The 25,020-nt window shown below is 47.1% G+C and overlaps 1 protein-coding gene across 1 annotated transcript in view; it reads right to left on the minus strand.

The window, feature by feature from the left end:
* Nucleotides 1–25,020, minus strand: part of LOC134957107 (coiled-coil domain-containing protein 3-like) — a 119,098-nt gene that overhangs the window by 20,493 nt on the left and 73,585 nt on the right. The window lies entirely within an intron of this gene.

Genomic DNA, 25,020 nt, shown 5'->3' on the forward strand with positions numbered 1-25,020 from the left:
GCGGGGGGGCAGCGGCCAGCGGCAGCAGGCGGGCAGCGGGGGGCACACAGCAGCAGCGGATCTTGCCCTGGTGCGGCGCCCTCCGGAAGGCGGCGCCCCGGGCAAAAGTCCTGCTTGCCCGTGGCAAGATCCGCTACTGGGTAAATAACTATACTAGCTGCAAACGTCTGGTTTTTAATGGAATATCTACATAGGTGTATAAAGGCCCATTTCCAGCAACCATCATCACATCATCGCGTTAGATGACTAATGGATGATTAGAAAACCCTTGAAACCCCTTGTGCAATTATGTTAGCACAGCTGAAAACAGGGTTGTTTGTTAGAGAAGCTATCAAACTGGCCTTCCTTTGAGCTAGTTCAGTATCTGGAGCATCACATTTGTTGGTTTGATAATACTCTCAAAATGGCAAGAAAAAGAGAACTTTCTTGTTCTTAGAAATGAAGGCTATTCCGTTCGAGAAACTGCAAAGAAACTGAACATTTTCTACAACGGTGTGTACTACTCCATTCAGAGAACAGCACAAACAGGCTCTAATCAGAGTAGAAAGAGACGTGGGAGGCCCCGGTGTACAACTGAGCAAGAAGACAAGTACATTATAGTCTCTAGTTTGGGAAATAGACGCCTCACAGGTCCTCAACTGGCAGCTTCATTAAATGGTACCCGCAAAACGCCAGTGTCAACGTCTACAGTGTAGAGGCGACTCCGGGATGCTGGCCTTCTAGGCAGAGTGGCAAAGGAAAAGCCATATCTTAGACTGGCCAATAAAAGGAAAAGATCAATATTAGCAAATGAACACAGACATTGGACAGAGGAAGATTGGAAAAATAGGATTTTAATACCTACCCATAAATCCTTTTCTCTTAGTCCGTAGAGGATGCTGGGGACACTTCAAGAACCATGGGGTATAGGCGGGATCCACAGGAGACATGGGCACTTTAAGATTTTCAAAGGGGTGTGAACTGGCTCCTCCCTCTATGCCCCTCCTCCAGACTCCAGTTATAGGAACTGTGCCCAGGGAGACGGACATTTCGAGGAAGAGGATTTATTGTTAAACTAAGGTGAGATACATACCAGCTCACACCTCAAGCACGCCGTACAACATGGCAATCAACAACGCAAGTCAACGGCATGAACCCCATCAGCAACAGGCTGACTATAACCGTAACACAACAAGTGTGTAACCATAACTAATAACTGCAGATACAGTACGCACTGGGACGGGCGCCCAGCATCCTCTACGGACTAAGAGAAAAGGATTTACCGGTAGGTATTAAAATCCTATTTTCCCATATGTCCTAGAGGATGCTGGCGACACTTCAAGAACTATGGGGTTTAAACCAAAGCTCTAGAACGGGGGGGGGAGAGTGCGGATGACTCTGCAGCACCGATTGACCAAACATGAGGCCCTCATCAGCCAGGGTATCAAACTTGTAGAACTTCGCAAAGGTGTTTGAACCCGATAAAGTAGCGGCTCGGCAAAGTTGTAAAGCCGAGACCCCTCGGGCTGCTGCCCAGGATGAGCCCACCTTTCTGGTAGAATGGGTCTTCACCGATTTCGGTAACGGCAATCCAGCCGTCGAATGAGCCTGCTGAATCGTATGACAGATCCAGCGCGCAATAGTCTGCTTGGAAGCAGGAGCCTCAATTTTATTGTGAGCATACAGGACAAACAGAGCCTCTGTTTCCTAAATGGAGCCGTTCTGGCGACATACATTTTTAAAGCTCTTACTACATCAAGAAGCTTCGATTCCAGCAAGGCGTCAGTAGCCACTGGCACCACAATAGGCTGGTTCAAGTGGAACGATGAAACCACTTTCGGCAGAAACTGCTGACGAGTCCTCAATTCTGCTCTATCTTCATAGAAAATCAAATAAGGGCTCTTGTGAGACAAGGCTGCTAATTCAGACACCCGCCTTGCGGATGCCAAGGCCAACAGCATGACCACTTTCCACGTAAGGAATTTCAACTCTACCCCCTGTAAAGGTTCAAACCAATGAGATTGAAGGAACTGCAACACCACGTTAAGATCCCATGATGCCACAGGGGGCACAAAGGGAGGTTGGATGTCCAATATGCCTTTCACGAAGGTCTGAACTTCTGGAAAGGAGGCCAATTGTTTTTGGAAGAAAACTGATAAAGCCGAAATTTGAACTTTAATTGAGCCCAACTTTAGGCCCGCATCCACACCGGCTTGTAGAAAATGGAGAAAATGTCCTAACTGAAATTCTTCCATAGTAGCTTTCTGGGATTCACACCAAGACACGTATTTTCTCCAAATACGGTGGTAATGTCTAGACGTTACTCCTTTCCTGGCCTGAATAAGAGTGGGGATGACTTCCTTGGGAATACCCTTTCGGGCTAGGATCCGGCGTTCAACCTACAAGCCATCAAACGAAGTTGCGGTAAGTCTTGGAACACGCACGGCCCCTGCCGTAATAGATCCTCCCTCAGAGGAAGAGGCCAGGGATCTCCTATGAGTAATTCCTGAAGATCTGGATACCAAGCCCTCCTTGGCCAATCTGGAACAATGAGGATCGCTTGAACCTTTGTTCTTCTTATGATCTTTATCACTTTTGGAATGAGTGGAAGCGGAGGAAACACGTACACCGACCGAAACACCCACAGTGTCACTAGGGCGTCAACTGCTATTGCTTGAGGGTCTCTCGACCTGGAACAATATCTCTGAAGTTTCTTGTTGAGACGAGACGCCATCATGTCTATTTGAGGAATTCCCCAAAGACTTGTCACTTCTGCAAAGACCTCTCGATGAAGACCCCACTCTCCTGGATGGAGATCGTGTCTGCTGAGGAAGTCTGCTTCCCAGTTGTCCACTCCCGGAATGAAGATCGCGGACAGAGCGCTTGTATGTCCTTTCCGCCCAACGGAGCACCTTTGTGGCCTCTGCCATTGCCGCTCTGCTCCTTGTTCCGCCCTGCCGGTTTATGTGCGCCACTACTGTTATGTTGTCCGACTGAATCAAGACGTGCAGATTGTGCAGAAGATGTACCGCTTGCAGAAGGCCGTTGTGAATGGCCCTCAACTCCAGGACGTTTATGGGTAGACATATTTCCTGGCTGGACCATTTTCCCTGGAAGCTTTCCCCCTGCGTGACTGCTCCCCAGCCTTGGAGACTCACATCCGTGGTCACTATGATTCAGTCCTGGACCCCGAACCTGCATCCCTCTAGGAGGTGAGAGCTGTGTAGCCACCACAGGAGAGAGATCCTGGTGTTGTAGGACAGGGTTATCCTTCAGTGCATGTGCAGATGGGACCCTGACCACTTGTCTAATAGGTCCCACTGAAATACTCTGGCATGGAATCTGCCAAACTGAATGGCCTCGTAGGCCGCCACCATCTTCCCCAGCAACCGAGTGCATTGATGGATCGATACTCTTGCCGGTTTCAGAATTCGTTTGACCAGGTTCTGAATTTCCAGAGCCTATTCCACCGGAAGAAAAACTCTCTGTAATTTGTGTCCAGAATCATTCCCAAAAACGACAGCCGTGTCGTCGGAACCAACTGCGATTTTGGCAAGTTTAGGAGCCAACCATGTTGCTGCAGAATTGTCAGGGAGGGTAATGTTCTGCAGCAATTGGTCCCTGGATTACGCTTTTATCAGGAGATCGTCCAAGTATGGGATAATTGTGACTCCTCGTTTGCGCAGGAGAAACATCATTTTGGCCATTACTTTGGTGAAAACCCTCGGAGCCGTGGATAGACCAAACGGCAACGTCTGAAATTGGTAATGACAATCCTGAACTGCAAACCTCAGGTAAGCCTGATGTGGAGGATAAATGGGAACATGTAAGTAGGCATCCTTTATGTCTACCGACACCATAAAATCTCCCTCCTCCAGACTGGAGATCACAGCTCGGAGAGATTCCATCTTGAATTTGAATTTTTTTCAGGTAGAAATTGAGGGATTTGAGGTTCAGGATTGGTCTGACCGAGCCGTCTGGCTTCGGGACCACGAACAGGCTCGAATAAAAGCCTTCTCCCTGTTGTGACGGGGGAACCCTGACAATGACTTGATTTCGACACAATTTTTGTATTGCGGCGCATACCACTTCCCTGTCTGGAAGAGAAGCTGGGGAGGCTGATTTGAAAAATCGGTGAGGGGGGACGTCTTGAAACTCCAGTTTGTACCCCTGGGACACTATTTCTAAAACCCACGGGTCCAGGCCCGAACGAACCCAGAACTGACTGAATAGCCTGAGACGTGCCCCCACCGGTGCGGACTCCCGCAGAGGAGCTCCAGCATCATGCAGTGGACTTGGCAGAAGCCGGGGAGGACTTCTGCTCCTGGGAACCGGACACGGCCGGTGATCGCTTACCCTTTCCCTTGCCTCTAGTAGTAAGGAAGGAAGACCCTCGGCCTTTTCTGTATTTATAGGGCCGAAAGGACCGCATCTGAAAGTGGTGTGCTTTCTTTTGTGGTGCAGGCACATAATGTAAAAATGATGACTTACCCGCGGTAGCCGTAGATACCAACTCAGCGAGGCTGTCACCAAACAATACGCCACCTTTATACGGTAGAGACTCCATAGCTTTCTTAGAGTCAGCCTCAGCATTCCATTGATGAATCCACAATGCTCTCCTAGCTGAGACTGCCATGGCATTGGCCCTTGATCCCAAGAGGCCAATATCTCTCGCAGCTTCCTTTAGGTAGACTGCAGCGTCCCTGATATGACCTAGTGTCAGAAGAATGCTATCCCTATCCAGGGAATCCATATCAGATGACAAGTTATCTGCTCATTTTTCGATAGCACTACTCACCCACGCCGATGCAATGGCCGGTCTGAGCAGCGTACCTGTGGAAATATAAATGGATTTCAATATATTTTCCTGCCTACGATCTGCAGGATCCTTCAGGGCTGCCGTGTCAGGGGATGGAAGAGCCACCTTTTTGGACAGCCGTGATAAAGCTTTGTCCACAATGGGGGGTGACTCCCATTTTTCCCTATCCCTAGAGGGAAACGGATATGCCACTACAATCCTATTGGGAATCTGAAACTTTTTGTCAGGATTTTCCCAAACCTTTTCACAAAGCGCGTTCAGTTCATGAGAGGGAGGAAATGTTCCCTCAGGTTTCTTCCCTTTATACATACAGACCCTAGAATCAGGAACAGTAGGGTCCTCAGTGATATGTAATACATCTTTTATAGCCACAATCATGTACTGAATGCTCTTTGCCAGTTTTGGATCTAATCTGGCATCACTATAGTCGACACTTGAGTCAGTGTCCGTGTCGGTATCCGTGTCTGCCAGCTGGGCAAATTAACGTTTTTTGTGACACCGAAGGGGTCTGGGCTTGAAACAACACATCCTCTACGGATTTCTTCCAAGCCTGGTTCTGAGACTCAGATTTATCCAATCTTTTATTAATCAGAGCCACATTTGCATTCAAAGCACTCAAAACATTCACCCAATCCGGTGTCGGTGGTGCCGACAGGGTCACTCCCACAGCCTTTTGTGTCACTAACACAGTCTCCTCCTGGGAAGAGAACTCCGCCTCAGACATGACGACACACAAGCACCCACCACACACAGATACACTGGGCCTACAGGGGACAGACCTACAGTAAAGCCTGTCAGAGAGACACAGAGGAAGATATAGCCAGCCCACACCCCAGCGCCCAAAACCCGGTCTGAACACTACAGACAGTGTCCTAGACCTGCAGCGCTTTTATAACTTAACATAATGCACCAAAATCGCTGTGCTTCCCCCCCCCCCCCCCCCCCCCGTTTTCCACCCTGTTATTTGTTACAGCAGTGTGAGGAAGGACCAGTGTCTCTGCAGCCATGTGAAGAGAAATGGCGCCGGGCTGTGTGCTGTGAGGGCTAAGCCCCGCCCCCATACTGGCGCGCTTCAGACCCGCTCATTTTTTAAACTTTTTACACTGGCGGGGGTGCGGACAGTGCCCAGGCACTACGTCCGCTGGTGCCAGATACAGATATGAGGTGTATATGCTGCCCAGGGCGCCCCCCCCCCCCTCCGCGCCCTGCAGTGCTGTTGTGTGTGTGGGAGCATGGCGCGCAGCGCGGCCGCTGTGCGGTACCTCAAAGCCGTCCCTGAAGTCTTCTGATCTTCTTCTACTCACCTGTCTTCTGGCTCTGCAAGGGGGTGACGACGGGCTCTGGGAATGAACCCCTAGGCGTACCTAGTGTTCCAAACCCTCAGAAGCTAATGGTGTCCTGTAGCCAAAGAAGCAGAGCCTTTAACTCACAGAAGTAGGTCTGACTTCTCTCCCCTAAGTCCCACGAAGCAGGGAGACTGTTGCCAGCAGTGCTCCCTGAAAATAAAAAACCTAACATAAAGTCTTTTCCGAGTAACTCAGTAGAGCTCCTCAGTGTGCATCCAGTCTGCCTGGGCACAGATTCTAAAGTCTGGAGGAGGGGCATAGAGGGAGGAGCCAGTTCACACCCCTTTGAAAGTCTTAAAGTGCCCATGTCTCCTGTGGATCCCGTCTATACCCCATGGTTCTTGAAGTGTCCCCAGCATCCTCTAGGACGTATGAGAAAAAGTGTTATGGACAGATGAATCGAAGTTTGAGGTGTTTGGATCACATAGAACATTTGTGAGACGCAGAACAAGTGAAAAGATGCTGGAAGAGTGCTTGACACCATCTGTCAAGCATGGTGGAGGTAATGTGATGGTCTGGGACTGCTTTGGTGCTGGTAAAGTAGGAGATTTGTACAAGGTAAAATGGATTTACATACTTGCCTACCTGACCCTCTCCATGAGGGAGAAAATACTCTGTTCCTGGACTTTCCTGGTAATGTATGATTGTCATCACACCTTTCTTATCAATTAACTAGCTCACCACAGGTGATGGCAATCATACATTACCAGGAAAGTCCAGGAACAGAGCATTTTCTCCCTCATGGAGAGGGTCAGGTAGGCAAGTATGATTTTGAATAAGGAAGGCTATCACTCCATTTTGCAACGCCATGCCATACCCTGTGGACAGCACTTGATTGGAGCCAATTTCCTCCTACAACAGGACAATGACCCAAAGCACACCTCCAAATTATGCAAGAACTACAGTATTTAGGGAAAAAGCAGGCAGCTGGTATTCTGTCTGTAATAGAGTGGCCAGCACAGTCACCAGATCTCATCCCCATTGAGCTGTTTTGGGAGCAGCTTGACTGTATGGTACGCAAGAAGTGCCCATCAAGCCATTCCCACTTGTGGGAGGTGCTTCAGGAAGCGTGGGGTGAAATTTCTTCAGATTACCTCAACAAATTATCAGCTAGAATGCCAAAGGTCTGCAATGCTGTAATTGCTGCAAAAGGAGCATTCTTTGACGAAAGCAAAGTTTGTAGGACAAAATTATCATTTCAAATAAAAATGTATATTTCTAACCTTGGCAATGTCTTGACTATATGTTCTATTCATTTTGCAACTCATTTGATAAATAAAAATGAGTTTTCATGGAAAATACGAAATTGTCTGGGTGACCTCAAACTTTTGAACTGTAGTGTGTATGTATATATATATATATATATATATATATATATGTATATATATACACTGCTCAAAAAAATAAAGTGAACACTAAAATAACTAGATCTGAATGAATGAAATATTCTTATTAAATACTTTGTCCTTTACATAGTTGAATGTGCTGACAACAAAATCACACAAAAATTATCAATGGAAATCAAATTTATTAACCCATGGAGGTCTGGATTTGGAGTCACACTCAAAATTAAAGTGGAAAAACACACTACAGGCTGATCCCACTTTGATGTAATGTCCTTAAAACAAGTCAAAATGAGGCTCAGTAATGTGTGTGGCCTCCGCGTGCCTGTATGACCTCCCTACAAAGCCTGGGCATGCTCCTGATGAGGTGGCGGATGGTCTCCTGAGGGATCTCCTCCCAGACCTGGACTAAAGCATCCGCCAACTCCTGGACAGTCTGTGGTGCAACGTGGCGTTGGTGGATGGAGCGAGACATGATGTCCCAGATGTGCTCAATTGGATTCAGGTCTGGGAAACGGGCGGGCCAGTCCATAGCATCAATGCCTTCATCTTGCAGGAACTGCTGACACACTCCAGCCACATGAGGTCTAGCATTGTCTTGCATTAGGAGGAACCCAGGGCCAACCGCACCAGCATATGGTCTCACAAGGGGTCTGAGGATCTCATCTCGGTACCTAATGGCAGTCAGGCTTCCTCTGGCGAGCACATGGAGGGCTGTGCGGCCCCCCAAAGAAATGCCACCCCACACCATTACTGACCCACTGCCAAACCGGTCATGCTGGAGGATGTTGCAGGCAGCAGAACGTTCTCCTTGGCGTCTCCAGACTCTGTCACATGTGCTCAGTGAGAACCTGCTTTCATCTGTGAAGAGCACAGGGCGCCAGTGGCGAATTTGCCAATCTTGGTGTTCTCTGGCAAATGCCAAACGTCCTGCACGGTGTTGGGCTGTAAGTACAACCCCCACCTGTGGACGTCGGGCCCTCATACCACCCTCATGGAGTCTGTTTCTGATTGTTTGAGTAGACACATGCACATTTGTGGCTTGCTGGAGGTCATTTTGCAGGGCTCTGGCAGTGCTCCTCCTGTTCCTCCTTGCACAAAGGCGGAGGTAGCGGTCCTGCTGCTGGGTTGTTGCCCTCCTACGGCCTCCTCCACATCTCCTGATGTACTGGCCTGTCTCCTGGTAGCGCCTCCATGCTCTGGACACTACGCTGACAGACACAGCAAACCTTCTTGCCACAGCTCGCATTGATGTGCCATCCTGGATGAGCTGCACTACCTGAGCCACTTGTGTGGGTTGTAGACTCCGTCTCATGCTACTACTAGAGTGAAAGCACCGCCAGCTTTCAAAAGTGACCAAAACATCAGCCAGAAAGCATAGGAGCTGAGAAGTGGTCTGTGGTCACCACCTGCAGAACAACTCCTTTATTGGGGGTGTCTTGCTAATTGCCTATAATTTCCACCTGTTGTCTATTCCATTTTCACAACAGCATGTGAAATTGATTGTCAATCAGTGTTGCTTCCTAAGTGGACAGTTTGATTTCACAGAAGTGTGATTGATTTGGAGTTACATTGTGTTGTTTAAGTGTTCCCTTTATTTTTTTGAGCAGTATATATATATCTCATCTGAGGGGGGCCCCAGAGAAATCACTGTATGGGGCCCCAAGATTTCTGTTGCCGGCCCTGATGCCACCATCTGCCTGCCGCCGCCTGCCCGATGCCATCTGTCCCTGTTCTTCCCAGCCTGTGCCACTCTGCCACCCTCTATTGACAATGTCACTCCCAAAATGTCCGCCGCCTCAGAGAAGACAATTATTAAAGATACTAGAGGAGCCTCCTCTAGTATCTTTAATAACTGTCTCCTCTGAGGCAGCAGCCATTTTGGGAGGTACATTTCCAATAGAAGCATGCAAGCATGAACAAAGGCTGGACCCGCAGCAACGGCCAGGTGTGGAAATCCCCTGACAACGAGAAGAACCCCTGACAATGAGCAGGTACTGGCAGCATTTATGTGGGGGCATAATATGGTTTGAGGGGCACTACTGTGTGGGGCATAATTGTTATGATTCCAGCACTCCTGACCGGAGGAGATTTTATGACAAGGACCAGAGCGCTGGAATGGAATGCAGGTAACGGGAGCAGGGAAGACTAGTTGCCCCTGGCGCCCTAACTCTATTGTCTCACCCGTGCTATCGGAAATCCCCTGCGAGACTATGGTTTCTTGAGCCCCTGGCAGCCACGTTTGAAGGGCGGATTATGTCTGCCCAACTCCGGTGCCCCCCCGGTCTTAGTGAGAGACAAAGGGAAATCCGAGGCAGGATGATAACAAGAGGACCTCTGACTGACAACAGGCCAGGGGCAACAAGCTAACTAACAAAAACAGAAGTATGTGCGGAAACCCGCCAGGGAAAAGGACAACCAAAATCCACTTGTCCAATACTCCTACCCAGCACCGCCGGATACCAGAGTGGACCTGTGGAAGCGGAACCCTCCGCAGAATGCTCCAAAACACAAATAATAAATAATAAAGCGGACAAGCCGCAACACACGGCAAGGCCGCGACTCACGAACACCACTGGATGTTATATGGTGATTAGTCAGGACTCCAGGAATAAGATGACAAACTTCAGAGTTCAGGACTTCCGAATACTGGAATGACCGGATACAGCAAGACTGGAACAGACTCTCAGCAAACAGAAACAGCATGCAGGAAGCTATTACCGGCGTCTGTGAGAAGCCCTGGGAGTGTATTTAACAAGGAGTCCTCCAATCAGCTGCCAAAAGGCTGATTAGAATAAATGCTGTGCAGCTGCCTTGCTGCATGGCCAGAGAGCAGGAGAATACATTAACTCTTAAAACCTAGCAACGGGGAACACGGTCCGCCAGTGGCGTCCCCGTTGCTAGGGTCCGTGCGGCTCAGCGCGCCCGGCGTCCAGCGTTGCCAGGGAGCCGGCGGCTGTCCGCGTACGGCGTCCCTGGTTGCTAGGCGCCGGGCCGCACCGACGAGCGGACCCCGGCGCCTAACAGTACCCCCCCCCCCCTTGAGGAGGGGTCAAGGAACCCCTAAAGCCAGGCTTCCAACGAAACTCCCGAAAAAATGCCCTCTTGAGCCTTGAGGCATGAAGATCCTTATCCAGGACCCAGGACCTTTCCTCTGGACCATAACCTTTCCAGTGAACCAGAAAATAAAGCCGGCCCCTGGACAACTTGGAATCGAGAACCTTCTCCACCAGGAACTCCTGTTGTCCCTGTACATCCACTGGAGATCTTCCCTGAGAGATCTTCCGAGGAAATTTATTGGAAGAAATGTATGGCTTCAACAGGGAGCAATGAAACGTATTACCAATCCGAAGAGATTTTGGTAAACGTAACCGGAAAGCAACTGGGTTAACTTTTTTAATGATATGAAATGGTCCAATAAATTTGGGTCCCAACCTAGCTGAAGATTGTCGAAGTCTAATGTTACGAGTCGACAACCATACCCTATCTCCCACCTTAAAATTGCAAGGACGTCGGAGCCGGTCAGAAAAATTTTTATCACGAAAGGCCGCTTTTCTGAGAGCAAGGTGCACTTTTTTCCAAATGGCTCTGAGATGGGAGGTTAAGGTTAGCGAGGAAACTGAGGAATGTTGAAAAAAAGAATTAGCTCTGGGGTGAAAACCAAAAACTGAAAAGAATGGAGACACGTTGGTGGAGGAATGACAAGAATTATTGTAAGCAAACTCCGCTAATGGAAGAAACTCGGACCAATCATTCTGGAGTTTGGCTGAGTACAAACGCAAATACTGTTTCAATGATTGGTTAACTCGCTCGGTTTGCCCGTTGGACTGTGGGTGGTAACCAGATGTTAATGACAATCTCATCTTTAATGAAGCACAAAAACACTTCCAGAATTGTGCAACGAATTGTGGACCCCGATCAGAAACAATATCAGTGGGCAACCCATGAAGTCTGAAAATATGGCGGAGAAACAACACTGCCAATCCTTGGGCAGATGGCAGTCGGGGAAGGGCAATGAAATGAGCCATCTTGCTAAAACGGTCTACTACCACCCAAATGACTCTGCATCCAGCTGAAAGGGGAAGGTCCACCACAAAATCCATGGAAATATGAGACCATGGCCTGAGAGGGACATTCAAGGGCATAAGTTGCCCGATAGGCAAGGAACGGGGAACCTTATGCTGTGCACAAACCTGACATGAAGAAACAAACTTCTTAACGTCTTTAGAAAGACCAGGCCACCATACTGAGCGGGAGACTAACTCCAATGTCTTAGAGATCCCTGGATGCCCGGAAACTTTGTTGTCATGGAACTCAGTCAAAACATTAGCTCTCAGGAACTCAGGGACGTAAAGACGACCAGCAGGAGAATTTCCAGGAGCTTGGTGTTGAAGCTGTTTTAACTGGGTAAATAAATCTTGTGTGAGGCCTGCCCAAATGACTGAAGATGGAAGTATGGGAGTAACAGGACTGTTATCATGAACCGGAAGAAAACTGCGTGACAGAGCATCTGCCTTGGTATTCTTGGAACCTGGCCTGAAAGTTATAATAAACTTGAAACGAGTAAAGAACAAAGCCCAACGAGCCTGCCGGGCATTCAGCCGCTTAGCTGATTCGATGTATTGCAGATTCTTATGGTCAGTCAATACTGAAATGGTATGTGTTGCTCCCTCCAGCCAATGCCTCCACTCCTCGAAAGCCCATTTTATTGCCAGTAGTTCCCGGTTACCAACGTCATAGTTGGATTCAGCGGAGGAGAATTTCCTAGACATAAAGGCACAAGGATGTAGTTCCTGAGACTCTGGATCCTTTTGAGATAGTATAGCCCCTACTCCAACCTCCGAGGCATCAACCTCCACCACGAAGGGCAATCCTGGATTGGGATGTCTAAGGACTGGAGCCGAGACAAAAGCTTGTTTCAAGGCCCGAAAGGACAACTCCGCTTCACACGACCAGTTGGTAGGATCCGCTCCTTTCTTTGTCAGGGCCACAATGGGAGCAACCAGGTCGGAGAAGGAATGAATGAACCTCCTGTAATAATTCGCAAACCCTAAAAAGCGCTGAATTGCTTTTAAATTGGTGGGTTGCGCCCAACTAAGGATGGCCTGAAGCTTCTTTGGTTCCATGAAAAATCCCCGAGGGGAAATAATGTATCCTAAAAAAGATACCTCCGTGACATGAAACTCGCATTTCTCCAGTTTGGCATATAGATGATTCTCACGTAACTTTTGAAGAACCTGACGCACCTGAGTAACATGTTGTTCAATAGAGTCAGAATAAATCAGGATGTCGTCTAAGTAAACGACCACGAATTTCCCTAGGAAGTCACGGAGCACATCGTTAATGAGGTCCTGGAAAACTGCTGGAGCGTTAGACAAGCCGAACGGCATCACTAGGTACTCGTAGTGACCCGACTGAGTACTGAAGGCTGTCTTCCACTCATCTCCGGACCTGATTCGGATGAGGTTATACGCTCCTCTTAGATCGATTTTGGAGAAAATCACAGCCGAGCGCAGCTGATCAAAGAGGACAGAAATCAGCGGCAGAGGATAAGTATTTTTAACTGAGATTTTATTTAAGGCTCTATAGTCAATGCAAGGTCTGAGTGAGCCATCCTTTTTCTCCACAAAGAAGAAGCCTGCACTTAAAGGAGATTTAGATGACCTAATAAATCCTTTCCCTAGGCTCTCTTTAACATAGTCATTCATGGCCGCAGTTTCTGGCCCGGATAAAGCATATAACCTTCCCTTTGGCAATGCGGCACCAGGAATTAGCTCAATGGCGCAATCATAAGGCCGATGGGGAGGCAGAAGGTCTGCATTGCCCTTGGAGAACACATCAGCAAACTCCTGGTACTCCACGGGAATGAGTTCAGGAATTGCAGCAGCTATTCTGACTGGAAACGAAATACATTCCTTATCACAGAAGGCACCCCATTGAGAAATCTCCCCTGATCGCCAATCAATGGTGGGATTGTGAAAGGCCAGCCAAGGGTGACCCAGAACCACTGGAACTGCTGGGCAATGGGTAAGGAAGAACTCGATCTTTTCAGAATGAAGAGCTCCTACCGTAAGTAGTACAGGGGGTGTACAGAGGGAAATAACCCCATTGGACAGTGGACTCCCATCTAAACCATGCATGGTGACACTCCTACCCAAAGATAACTGAGGAATGCCTAAGGCCTTGGCCCAAGTTAAATCCATAAAGTTTCCTGCGGCTCCACTGTCGACAAAAGCCGACACCGAGGAACTGAGGCTGCCAAAGGAAACCTTAGCTGGGACTAAAAGGGAGTTATGCGAGGAGATAAGCTGCAGACCTAGGTGAACCCCCTCACAATTCACCTGGTCAAGGCGTTTCCCGACTTATTCGGACAATTACGAGCAAAATGTCCCTTACCCCCACAGTACAAACAAAGACCAGAGTTTTGCCTTCTGGCTCTCTCTTCAGGAGACAACCGGGAGAGACCCATCTGCATGGGCTCCTCTATGTCCTCAGGGATGGAATATACACACGGAGATGACCTGACCGATGCTCCTTTTTCAGCCTTCCGCTCTCTGAGACGACGATCAATCTTAATAGAAAGCTCCATGAGTTTATCGAGAGTCTCAGGAGCGGGATACTGGAGGAGACTGTCTTTAATTGATTCTGATAAGCCGAGGCGAAACTGACTGCGCAGGGCTGGGTCATTCCAGCCACAGTCGTTCGACCACCGGCGAAACTCCGTACAATAAACCTCTGCGGGATTCCTACCCTGTCTGAGAGCGCGCAACTGACCTTCAGCGGATGCCTCTCTATCAGGGTCGTCATATAACAGTCCTAAAGACCCAAAAAAAGCGTCTACTGACAGCAACACCGGATCATCTGCTTTTAAACCAAATGCCCAAGTCTGGGGATCCCCCTGGAGCAAAGAAATAATAATCCCGACCCGCTGAGATTCAGTACCCGAGGAGATCGGTCTTAAACGAAAATAAAGTTTACAGGATTCTTTAAAATTCAAAAACTCTTTTCTATCCCCTGAAAAACGGTCAGGCAAATGCATTTTTGGTTCAGGAACTACCCTCGGGGAAGTTCGTAAAAGATCTTCCTGCGACTTCACCCGAAGGGAAAGATCCTGAACCATCTGAGTAAGTTCTTGAATCTGACTGACTAAGAGCTGACCAGGATTTGGTCCTAATCCTGTTGGATTCATGAGGCCGACAATTTCTTACAAAAAACTGAATAAAAATTAAACTCCGTTTTAATTTTAAGTTTTGGTATGGCCGGTAATAATGTTATGATTCCAGCACTCCTGACCGGAGGAGATTTTATGACAAGGACCAGAGCGCTGGAATGGAATGCAGGTAACGGGAGCAGGGAAGACTAGTTGCCCCTGGCGCCCTAACTCTATTGTCTCACCCGTGCTATCGGAAATCCCCTGCGAGACTATGGTTTCTTGAGCCCCTGGCAGCCACGTTTGAAGGGCGGATTATGTCTGCCCAACTCCGGTGCCCCCCGGTCTTAATGAGAGACAAAGGGAAATCCGAGGCAGGATGATAACAAGAGGACCTCTGACTGACAACAGGCCAGGGGCAACAAGCTAACTAACAAAAACAGAAGTATGTGCGGAAACCCGCCAGGGAAAAGGACAACCAAAATCCACTTGTCCAATACTCCTACCCAGCACCGCCGGATACCAGAGTGGACCTGTGGAAGCGGAACCCTCCGCAGAATGCTCCAAAACACAAATAATAAATAATAAAGCGGACAAGCCGCAACACACGGCAAGGCCGCGACTCACGAACACCACTGGATGTTATATGGTGATTAGTCAGGACTCCAGGAATAAGATGACAAACTTCAGAGTTCAGGACTTCCGAATACTGGAATGACCGGATACAGCAAGACTGGAACAGACTCTCAGCAAACAGAAACAGCATGCAGGAAGCTATTACCGGCGTCTGTGAGAAGCCCTGGGAGTGTATTTAACAAGGAGTCCTCCAATCAGCTGCCAAAAGGCTGATTAGAATAAATGCCGTGCAGCTGCCTTGCTGCATGGCCAGAGAGCAGGAGAATACATTAACTCTTAAAACCTAGCAACGGGGAACACGGTCCGCCAGTGGCGTCCCCGTTGCTAGGGTCCATGCGGCTCAGCGCGCCCGGCGTCCAGCGTTGCCAGGGAGCCGGCGGCTGTCCGCGTACGGCGTCCCTGGTTGCTAGGCGCCGGGCCGCACCGACGAGCGGACCCCGGCGCCTAACAATAATATGGTGAAAGAGGCATAACCGTGGGGGCATGAATTGGCATAATATGGTGTTGCTCCGCATGTGCATAATTTTTATTCTTTTTTTTAGTTATAGTTATTTTTATTTAATTTTATATATATAGATAGATAGAGAGATAAATATATATATATATGGGAAGTGGTTAAAATTCCGCTAGTCAGGATCCTGGCGGTCACAATGCCAATGCCGAAATCCCGACTAGGGAGGAAATGCCGCCAACGGAATACTAGTGAGGTAGGTGATTCTTCCTCTATGGGTGTCTTTGACACCCATAGAGGGAGAATATAACCTGTGGCGAGCATAGGGACTTTCTAGCGCTTGCCCCGCTGCCGGCATACTGATGGCCGGGATGGCGGTGTTGGTATACTGACGGCCGACATCCCAGCCGCCAGTCATTCAAACTGAACCCAATACATACTGTACATATATATATATGTATTTATAAATATATATATATATATATATATATATATTTATTTATTTATTTATTTTCAGGGGGGGGGCTGCCTATTTTGTCAGTCCTGGGGCCCAAAATTTCTGATGGCAGCCCAGACGAGCCGCATTGACTTCCTGTGGCAGTGGTGGTCGATGGGGTTGGTGGATGGGAGGCCTCCTCTCGCCCACTACTCTGCTTGGCAGAGCAAGGGGTGAATAGATGTAGTGCACATGTGCGTTGCAGCTATTTTGTTGAGAGAGGGACTGGGGGCACATCCAGCATGAAAATGGGGGAGTGGCTTATGTGGGATGGCATTTCCCATGGCCTTCTTTGGTATGCTCCTGTATCCTGATTATCATTTCCAAGTTGGGAGGTATATGCCTATGCCACTTGCCGGGCCTCTCGAACAAGCCTAGGCCTGGGTAATTAGTACCTGCCCCCTTCCTCTCAGTGCCTTGGCCAAAAGGATAGGTGTACCTAAAGGCTAGTGTGAGATAGGTTGATAAACTTCTCAGCCCTGTTTTAACCAACACAATTGTAGACTGAAGGCTTTGTAGTCACTGCATATGCTCCACTTAGGACCATTACTGGCACTAGATGCAGTTAGGGCTGTAGCTTGTGGTCTAAAACTTTACTGTAACCTGAACAGGTGCACATAAATGTTTAACCTGCAAGTATCTATAAAAGCGCACACTGCCACAGACAGTGCCACCTACAGGCCCTCCAGTGTAGCTTCTCAAGTATACTCCTCCTGTAGCTGTTATTATATTCCAAATGGTACTTTGAAGAGGCATTAGAAGAGAGGAGGGGACATTGTGGGTAATTCCAAGTTGATCGCAGCAGGAAATTTTTTAGCAGTTGGGCAAAACCATGTGCACTGCAGGGGGGCAGATATAACATGTGCAGAGAGAGTTAGATTTGGGTGGGTTATTTTGTTTCTGTGCAGGGTAAATACTGGCTGCTTTATTTTTACACTGCAATTTAGATTTCAGATTGAACTCACCACACCCAAATCTAACTCTCTCTGCACATGTTATATCTGCCCCCCCCTTCAGTGCACATGGTTTTGCCCAACTGCTAAAAAATTTCCTGCTGCGATCAAGTTGGAATTACCCCCCGCGTACGGTGTACCTGTGGGCTGCTTCCTCTCATATCAGCGAATGTGCCAAGTAGACTCTGGCACTGTGCCAATGCCTACTGCAGACGTGCATAGCTCCAGAAAAATAGAAAAATAGCTCCAGAAAAATGGCGAAATTTTGGCTGTGATTTCACGTTCATCTTTTGGGGAAAATCATGTCAGCGTTATTTTTGCTGGTGAGTTCTGCATCATTGGTGGATAGGTTAGTATAGTTACTATATGGGTGCAGGGCGAGAGGTGTGGGCCCATCTGTACCTAGGTACCCTTGTGCACCTCGTACCCTGCACCCATTATAAATACGTCCCTGATTCTTTGTATGTCAGGCTTGCTCATTCCAAGTCTAGCTGTTTTCAGGCCAACAACTGACTACAGCGTAATCCTCCAAAGTTCCCTGCATATATCAACACTGCTATATAGACTTTCTGGTAATTCCACCTCTTTGTTTTGTCTGGCACCGAAATGAGGCCGTAGCATGTGTTATGTATCACCCTATAAGTCAGATGTAGTCCCATAGGGAGCAGATCGCAGCTTCCTGCACAGCTAGAGAGCACTCACGGCAATTCTACACTGATGGGAAACAGAGAGCGCAGCAGCTGCGGGGGGCTGGAGAATATCATTTTCTTAGTATTGCACAAATTTGCATATGTACAGCAGGCAGGGTTTGATCATCCAATCAAAATGCGTTGTTTGCCCTGCGACCCAAAAGCAAACAAAATACAAATAATTATTGCATCATGCTCTGAGATATAAGCTGGCACAATTTTCCGGCCAGGGTTTTCATGCCATAACATAGAATAATCACAGGGCAGTGAACAGTCTAAAAATATCTAATTTCACAGATCAATTTCATTACACTGCCCTGAAATCACATTGGCATGTAAGGAACCAGGGGACTAGTTATTAATAATCTGTGCATATTTACCAATCCAGGGTCTTGGCGAAGACCCCACACCTCTGCCACAGTGGTTTGACCAAGTGGGGATGAACCAAAGTCTTTCAGTCCCCACTGCCGCATATAGGGGGTAATTCTGAGTTGATCGCAGCAGGAATTTTGTTAGCAGTTGAGCAAAACCATGTGCACTGCAGGGGAGGCAGATATGTGCAGAAAGAGTTAGATTTGGGTGGGTTATTTTGTTTCTGTGCAGGGTAAATACTGGCTGCTTTATTTTTACACTGCAAATTAGATTGCAGATTGAACACACCACACCCAAATCTAACTCTCTCTGCACATGTTATATCTGCCTCCCCTGCAGTGCACATGGTTTTGCCCAACTGCTAACAAAATTCCTGCTGCGATCAACTTGGAATTACCCCCAATGGGTAATGTTATCTTTTATTTTATTTTTAACATTTCTTTATTTATTGAAGCATTTCTGTATAGAAGTTAACAATGCTTACAGGAATATGTTGGAGAGAGAAAAAATAAAAATAAATAAAAAAGACATAACACAATAAATACAAAACATGGTGCGCGATGTAGGGAGGAGTACAAAAATAAAAAAAAAATAAACAGGTACAATATTATGGAAGTGCAGATGACACAAGCTGGACCCTTAGAGAGACGGGAACACGCCACGCCCGCTAGCCAGCGCTAACAAGAGTGATGGGAGGGTCTCCTAGAAAAATCCTGGTTTCATACCAGAGTGTGTTGCGAAAACATGAGCTAATGGCTTCTCTAGTATGAGTGGGTAGTGTTTCAATAAAACTTTCCCATGTTGCGAAAAAGGATTCGGTACGAGATTCTTTTTGGAGTGAGGCCTCCAACCAGTCCATATGGCAAATGAAAAATATTTTTTCCTTGAACATATCTAGAGTCGGGATGGAGCTATGAACCCACATGTGCAAAACAGCTTTTCTAGCTGCCGATGAGATTGCTAAAAGTAATTTTTTAACGGCTTTGGGAGTTCTGGTACCAGGGGGTTAAATGCCAAATATAGCCTATTCCGGCGTAAAGGGGATGTAGTTCACTAAATGCTGGGAGGCAAAACGCCAGACTGTTAACCAAAACCGTCTCAATAGTGGATAGGCCCAGAAACAATGATAAAGGTCTGCCGAAGGATGGCCACATTTGGGACAAGAGGGATCGCTTAAAAGGCCTGTTAAGAAACCTCTGTGGGGAGAAATATAAGATCTGTGAAAGATATTAAGATACATTTCCGTGTATTTAGCTGCTGGAAATATAGCTATTGAAAAATGTAGCATGTGCAGTAACCCATCAACATCTAAATTGGGGAAATTTTCCAACCATTGGGCTATCCCAGTTTTATATGTAGAATGGTCTATTATAGTGTGGAGGTGTTTGTAGTAAAAGGAAATAGCACCTTTGGGTAGTTCCGGTCGCAATAATATTCGGTCCAATTGATTGTCCCAATCAGTCGCAGGCAATAGTCTGGAAACCATGCTGACATTATGTTGGGCTTGAAAAAAAGCAAAGTTCTGGGGGCCAATATATGGGTATTTAGACAGGGCCTCCGCATAAGATAATGGTTTATGGGATTCAGGGTTGATTAGTTGTCCTATATTACAAAGGCCTAATGAGTTCCATTCATTAAAAGGATAGGCGGCCTCTCCAGTTTGGAAACCCGGATTCTGCAAGAAAGGCAAATGGATAGAGAGGTGTTTGTGTAATTTATATTTGTGTCTCAGGGATAGCCAAACTTTCATCGTAGTCATTAGGAGGGGATTAGTAGTTAGATCCGTAGAGATCTCGGCATCGGTTAAGTGCAGGAAAGCTATCAGGGACACATGAGGAATGAAGTTTTGTTCAAGAATTGAGTCTGTGTAAACTTGGGTACTAGACAACCAGTCCTTAATATAGCGAACATGGGAAGCATAGCTATACGTCAGAATGTCTGGAAAGTTAACCCCCCCCCCCATTTGTTCCAGGCTGACCTCATTTAAACACACCAATTCTCGCGCGCTTATTGTTCCAAATTAATTTCCTAAAGGCCGATGTTATCAGTAAGAGGTCCTGTCTAGAAAGCAAAAGGGGGAGAACTTGTAATGGGTAAAGGAGTTTCGGAAAATATATCATTTTAATTATATTTGTCCTTCCCAAAAAAGAGAGTTGTACATGGGCCATCGCTCCAAGATCCCCCATAATTTTAGAAAGCGTTTTCTTGATGTTAATATCATAGAGATTTGCGATATTTTTGGGGAGAAGAATACCTAAATACGGGAGTCTCTTTCTCGCCCAGTTCAAAGGTAAGTGCGCCGCCCACAAGGGTCTATAAAAGCCTTGTTTCAGATAAAGTGCACTAGATTTTTCAAAGTTAATAAAAAAGCCAGAAAGAGACCCCACCCTATCAAGCAATTCTAGCAGCGGTCGAAGGGAGTGTTTGGGATTGGAAATGTAAATCAGAACATCGTCCGCAAATGCAGTGAGTTTCACTTCCATCGTACCAACCGATATACCTTTCAAAGTTGGCCAAGAGTCAAGTATGCGAAGTAAGGGGTCAAGGGATAAATTAAAAAGTAGGGGAGATAAAGGGCACCCTTGACAGGTGCCTCTAGACATAATAATAGGATCACTTCTTGTGCCGTTGATTAAAAGGAATGTCGTGGGGGAGCTGTAAAAGAACTTTATAAGATTAATTAAATCTGGGACGAAATTTCGAGCCAATAAAACTTTAAATAAAAAGGGCCAGGATACTGTATCAAAAGCTTTCTGAGCGTCAAGGCTCAGAAGCATACTGGGAACAGTGGGATTGTTGTTGGAAGCAATTATGGAGGCGATGGCTGTGCGAATACCCTTAACCAATTGTCTGCCCCGGGTGAAACCTAGTTGGTGAGATGAGCAAAGAGAGGAGGAGAATATTTGTAGTCGAGAAGACATGATCTTGGACAGAATTTTAAAGTCAACATTTAGCAGAGTAATGGGACGATAGGAACTCAACTGTGTAGGGTCGCGGTCGGGCTTTGGAATAAGGGTAGTAAAGGCAGCATTAAAAGAGGGAAAGGACGGGGGCGTGGCCTGACTGGAGAGACGGCTGGAAGCAGGAATTCTGAGCTCCTGCTCATTATATAAAAAACAACACCTGCTGCTGAAGATATTATCCCCACACTACCCTTATAGCCCACCTCGTGGCTCGGGGTGCCTGCGTGCCTGGTCGCGGAGCCGGGAGATCGTTTTTACGGTCTCTGCGGGTTGTGGCCTGCACCGGACGCCGGAGCCGCGGGCTAAATTTCCACAACTGACCCGCCGAGAAGCTCCGGGAGGCGCGCTGACGCCGAAGCTACCCACGGCCGCTAAAACACCCTGGTCAGACCTACAGCCTATTAGGAAGTCTCTGGGACCCCACCTACATCGATACTGGACCCCCGTGAGGCGAGATTCGGAACCCGGCGCTCGAGGACGGAGAGAAGCCGCGGACCCGCACTTCCGGTGCTGCGGCGGCACAGATCTCCCTCAGCCTGCAGCGGATCTCATCAGAAGCGGAGGCGCCTTCCCTGCACCCCTCTCCCCCTGGAAGTAATAACCACTGAGGCAGAGAGAGGCGAAAGGGGGCTGTGAAGGTGAGGGGAACTATAGGTGCCATACCTATATATGAGTCTGGGGGAGATTATTATTCTTTCATATTATTCTTACATAAAATCAACTACAGGGGCACCACAGTCCTTTCAAACCATACCTCCCCCCGTCCTCTACTGCTTATATTTGTACCTTACGATTGCTATCTCCTGGATGATATCACAGTGAAGCTGGTTACTCTCATTACCACCACGATTGATCCTTAAAACTAACGCCATTTCTCCAGTCCGTTGCCACAAAGTGAATTACAACTCCTACTCCCCCCCTCCCCGTCGCCACGTGTGTGGGAGGTGAGTGATATTATCTTCATACCTACTAATTAATTCTCGGTTGGCGTGTTTATACGGTGATGCCGCAGGCCGGATTGCCGTTGTAATTGAAATACTACATCAGCGATATTATTTACCACGCTCTCTAAATCTCGCTGCTTACTCTCCCATATATAGTGGCGATAGCAATTTAATACCTGGTAAACACAATTGCATCTCTCTGACAACTTGGTGAACTCAGCTTTCCATAAATGGATACATTTTCCAGCGCTATGTGAATTCACGCCACCCGCAGCTGTGATGTAGACCTAACCCTACTTATCTAACCAACGGCAAGCCATATCATCTGTCCGACCCTCATGAGCTCGTAGTTCTTATTATGGACAAATTCTTAAGTTCTTCTACACCAAAACCCCAAAGATATAGAAGTGGTAGTAAACGCGGGGAACCGAGCACCACCTCTCCACCACTATCCTCCCATCCTGTCTGCCTAGACATCGCGGTTGAAGCACCACCTACCATGGCCCCAAAGGCTCCCCCCGCTCCACCTTCCTATTCGGAAATAGTGAAAGCGATTAAAGAAACGGTGGAACCTTTATTGCAAGCTCAGGCAGATAAATTTATGACCGCAGTATCAGACCTGAAATCAGAACTCGGATCTATGACCCGCAGAATCTCGGTGAACGAGAATAGAATTGGAGTTAACTTTAAGGAAATAGAGGATCTTAAAGAACAAGTCGTATCTTTAACAACTTCACGCCAACATATGATGATGAAGATGGATGATCTGAAAAATCGTTCGATACGTAACAACCTGAGAATTGTGGGCCTTAAAGAATCACTGAAGGGCCCTGATCTTCTGAAATTTCTCCTCTCCGACTTGCCAGATTCCTGGGTATTCCCGAAGAACTCTCCTCGATGGAAATTGAACGAGCTCATAGACTGGGTCCCCCACGTGACTCTAACCAATCTAGACCCCGCCCGGTCATCTTTAAATGCTTAAATTTCAGACATAAAGAACTGATATGGTCTGCGGCTCGAAGCAAAGGCCCACTCCAATGGGATGGGCAACGGCTGTTCCTCTTCCAGGACTATTCCGCGGAAGTCTCTAGAGCTAGAAGGGAAATGTCTCCAATATGCTCTCAACTGGTGAAAAGCGGTATTCGATTTGCCCTTTTCTATCCCGCGCGGCTGCGCATTTTCACCCCACAAGGCCCGAAAGATTTCACTTCAGTAGATTCGGCTAAGGGCTTTGTAACGGAGCTTGGAGGACCCACGCGGTCGCCCTTGGCCTCACATCCATCCTCCCCAAGCAGAGCTGATGATAATGATTGAAACCTGATACCGGGACTTAATCCATGTTCTTATACTGGTTGATATAGTTCATAATTCTCCTCTATTGCGAGGTGGATTAGGTTTAACTCCTACCATGACCGTTTAGAAAACACTTCATTTTCTTTATATAAGGGTCATTAGGACGTTTACTTGAGTTTCTTATCTTCATATTGCCTGTTGATTATTTTGTTATTTTTATTGTTCTACATTGCAGCGGGTTCACGCTGATAGTCTATACTGATGTATGCTGATGTAGACGCTCTCATATGTTATCTTTGTCTTAACCTTTGTCTTTACCTTTCTCTCTTCTTTCCGACTTCTTTCACTCTCCTCTCCGTTACTTTTTACCTGCAGATGTGTGGCCGGATGGGGTGGGGATTGTTTATGTTTATGATACTCTGGATTATTTACATGAGGATGTTTCTCTTCACAAGATCTCTTACTATCCTTCTCTATTCCCCTGCTGATGTTATAAATGTCACGACTTAATATAATATCGTGGAATGTTAGGGGTATTAATTCTCCTATCAAACGGAGACGTATCCTTACCTATTTAAATAAGATAAAAGCTGACGTCTCTATGCTCCAAGAGACACACTTGACCCCTCCTGAACATGCTAAACTTACCATGCTTAGACAAGAGGTTATAGCATCTTCTTCATTCTCTTCTAAGGCGAGGGGGGTCGTTATCCTCATCCGTAAGGGGGTGGAGTTTGACATACATCATCAGATTATTGACCCTCTAGGCAGATACATTGTATTAGATATCACCTTAGAGGGCACCAGATTAACCTTGTGCAATATCTATGCCCCGGCTGTCTATGATAAATCATTTTATCTGGAAGTAACGAATATTCTCCTCCCATATTCGCATACCTCTCTCATTGTTGGAGGGGATATGAATATGGTGTCCTCTTTGGTTTTGGACAGGAAGGGTGCCTTGTCTCAGAGGGCCCGGCTACCCAAGATTAACCTGGATTACATGTCTGCACAACTGGGACTGGTTGATGTATGGCGTCTCCATAACCCTGTAGAATTGGAATATACTTACTACTCTTCTACCCATAATTCCTTCTCACGTATTGATTATTTTCTTGTTTCCACTGATCTGTCCCCCAGGATCACTGAGGCAGCTATTAACCCCATAACTATCTCAGACCATGCCCCTATATCGCTTGTCCTTCAAGGTAGACTCACGTTGGGTACCAATTCACATTGGAGATTCCCTGCCAAGATGGCGGCTTCTCCGGACTTTAAAACTATGTTACTGACTTCCTGGGACTCTTATGCTCTTAACAACTCTGACCATTCGTCTGACCCTGCCTTGTTTTGGCAGACTGCTAAAGCTGTTTTACGAGGAGATATAATTGCATTCATGGCGAAATATAGACGGGACCAAGACGCCGCATATAGAGCAGCACAATCTATACTCACGTCCTCATTTCAAAACTTTAAATCCTCACCTACGTTAGCCAACAAGCAGAAATATAGAGACGCTAAGACCCAATTTGATCATACTCTGACACATATGGATAATAGATTCCTTATTGCAGGTAAATATAAAT

Source organism: Pseudophryne corroboree, chromosome 9 (assembly GCF_028390025.1).
Source record: "Pseudophryne corroboree isolate aPseCor3 chromosome 9, aPseCor3.hap2, whole genome shotgun sequence".
Lineage (NCBI taxonomy): Eukaryota > Metazoa > Chordata > Amphibia > Anura > Myobatrachidae > Pseudophryne > Pseudophryne corroboree.